The sequence below is a fragment of the Hordeum vulgare genome, chromosome 5H, assembly GCF_904849725.1.
Source record: "Hordeum vulgare subsp. vulgare chromosome 5H, MorexV3_pseudomolecules_assembly, whole genome shotgun sequence".
Classification (NCBI taxonomy): domain Eukaryota; kingdom Viridiplantae; phylum Streptophyta; class Magnoliopsida; order Poales; family Poaceae; genus Hordeum; species Hordeum vulgare.
This window is the reverse complement of record NC_058522.1, coordinates 239,714,164-239,717,168: the sequence shown is the minus strand read 5'-3', so window position 1 is coordinate 239,717,168 and position 3,005 is coordinate 239,714,164. Positions and strand designations below refer to the sequence as shown.

At 46.0% G+C, this 3,005-nt stretch overlaps 1 pseudogene; it reads left to right on the top strand.

Annotated features, from left to right (window-relative positions):
• The first annotated feature begins 1,624 nt into the window (after positions 1-1,624).
• LOC123396548 lies at positions 1,625-2,582 on the top strand (annotated as a pseudogene).
• Positions 2,583-3,005: the final 423 nt, after the last annotated feature.

Sequence of the window (3,005 nt, the reverse complement as noted above, 5' to 3'; positions counted from 1 at the left end):
GCTGCCCTCTCTCTTTAGATATGTTTCTCCTCTAGTCTAGTTTCACCAGTGCTTAGGCGAAGCCTTGCTGGAAAAGTTCCACCACCACCACCAGGCCGCCGTGCTGGAGAACTCATCTACCTGTCTGCCCCCTCTTGCTAGATCTAGAAGGCGGGGATCGTCATCAAGCTGTATGTGTGCTGAACACGGAGGTGACATCCGTTCGGCACTATATCGGGATGGGTCGTGATCGGATCGCGGGACGGATCGTGATGAGATCGCGGGACGAGCTTCGATTTGGATCACGAAGATGTTCCACTACATCAACCGTGTTATATACGCTTCCGCTTAGCAATCTACAAGGGTATGTAGATGCAGTCTCCCCTCTAGTAGATTCATCACCATGGATAGGTATTGCGTGTGCGTAGGAAAATTTTGTTTCCCATGCGACGTTCCCCAATAGTCGTATCATAGCTAGGTTCATGCGTAGATGTTACCTTGAGTAGAACACAAAAGAGTTTGTGGGAGTTGATGTTCAATTTTCTGCCCTCCTTTGTCTTTTCTTGATTCGGCGGTATTGTTGGATTGAAGCGGCCCGGACCAACTTTACTCGTACGCTTACGAGAGACCGATTTCATTGACTAACATGCAACTTGTTGCATAAAGATGACTGGCGGGTGTCTGTTTCTTCAACTTGAGTTGAATCGGATTGGACCGAGGCGGTCCTTGGAGAAGGTTAAATAGCAATTTGCATATGACCGTCGTGGCTTTCCGTAAGTAAGATGCGATCATACTAGACACCCATAGCAGCCACGTAAAACATGCAACAACAAATTAGAGGACGTCTAACTTGTTTTTGCGGGGTATGCATGTGATGTGATATGGCGAAAGACATGATGTGATATATTGGATGTATGAGATGATCATGTTGTAATAGTTAAATATCGTCTTGCATGTCGACGCTACGGCAACAGGCAGGAGCCATAGGGTTGTCTTTAAACAAACGTTTGTGCTTGCAGATGCGTTTACTATATTGCTAGGTAGTAGCTTTAGTAGTAACTAGTGCAAATGCCCGTGCCTTGCACCGGGTGAAGAAAGAGGCACAACCAGCTTTATATTTCATTGTGCACTATTTTATATATTCCTGTTCAGCATTTCCCATTTGATTTGCATGTTAGGAGATTACACACCTTGCTTGGGTAAATGACATGAAAGCCTCGTAGATGTGACCTTTGATTCTGTCGGCATGATGGAATCGTATTGCTAACCAGTGGCCACACCAGATGGGCATAGATAAGAGATACTCTAGGAGGGTTAAGTTTATTTTGTGCTTAGTCATGACACATTCGAAACTCATCTTATTTAGATGATGGACTATGATGCCTATAAGAAAACTGCCCTCGCCACGACGGGAATCAGGACGACACAGATCGGCGTGGAGCGACGCTTCTCCCTCCCATGGCGAGGTCCGCCCGCAGTCGCTCCGTACGCGCCTGTCCGCCTGAAGCCACGGCCGACCTTGAGCTTCGCCTTCGAGGTGTCAGGCATGTCGCGGTTCATGCACCGGACGACTATGGCGGCGGACCATCGTCGGGCTGGAAATGCCGGCAATCGCGGCGGTGGGGCGTAGTATGACGACGGATAAATGGCGACCGTTCTTTTATTCTTGCAAAAGGTGCCGTTTTCATTGGCAATTAAAGTAACTTCTATTCGTGGGACAATGCGCATGCATATAAAGCCTCCTCCCTCAGATCAAATCTGGTATGGATTTACATCAGTGCCAGAGCTTATGTGGGAATTGGAGTCTTCAGTTGGGGACAGGAAGATCACCAACAGCCACGTCGCTTCGCTTATCAGCAACAGAATCAAGGTGTCCCTTCAACCTACTTGATCTGATCACCGTGTTACTTATTTGTGAAGCCTGTATGCTTAATTCTGGAACATGCCCTACCCTACAGGCTTCGCTTCACCAAAGCTTGGTACTGCCGAATTGTGAAAGTATTCCTATGTCATGGATGATATCAGAGAAGGATGATTGGATGCCTCGCAGAGTTGCACCTTTTATATGGCTGAATCGTGAACACAGCAAGGCAGCAAGTAGTCATAGTTCAGACATGAGAAAGCTCCAGCCTGATGATGTTGCCGCACTAAAGGTCAGTTCGAACAGTGAAGCTAGCAAATCAAGTCCACCTGCTACTTCAAATAGAAGCAACGAGGAACCGCTGAAGAAGGTGACATCCACTCGTTGGCCTAAACAAGAACCCAGAACATAAGCATCAACCAGCTCCGGTTCTTCCCTACCTTCGGAAGCTGAACCTTCTAACCAGTTGATGGCGCCGCTGCTGAGAACCAGGGAATTCGAGGAAGATGCTTATGAAAATGCAGCAGTGGGCCCTTCTCTTCAGGTAGTAGCGGTGGTACCTGCTGCGCATCGGCGACCGCCATTGTCATCCTCTGCTTCTCTTGGGGAGTATGACCTGAAGAGGAAAGGCAGCAAACGAGCTGCGGTGATCAGTTTGGGGAGGAAAATGAGCGGCAAATTGGAAGAAAAGACACGGCACATTGTTGAGAAGATTAAGGAGAGTTCTGGAAAGGAGCAATAGCTTGGAGACAAACACCCAGTTAGTTAGAAGTACATATTTACCAAAAATTATATCCTTGCTTATTCCTCTGCCGGAATTGGAAATTTAGAATGTCCACTGTTAAGATGTTGTACAGTTTGGGAATTGTGCTCATGGTTTTAGGGAGCCATTGCTGTCCCAGCATAGTTTACAATATATATATCTATATGCGGCAATTACTCCTAGGGAGAAATTGGAGAGTTTGCAATTACATAAATGTATTAGTTTGTGGGGAAATGACAAAGTTGTGTGTAGCATTTGTACTGATCAAATACAAAATGAGACTCCATATGTGAAAAATTGCAATGGAAACTAAACATATGTTTACAAGAAAATCACGTTATTTATTTATAGTAAGTTAAAAGAGGAATAATTGGATGAGGTGCTTTTGCTCCCAGGTCATAT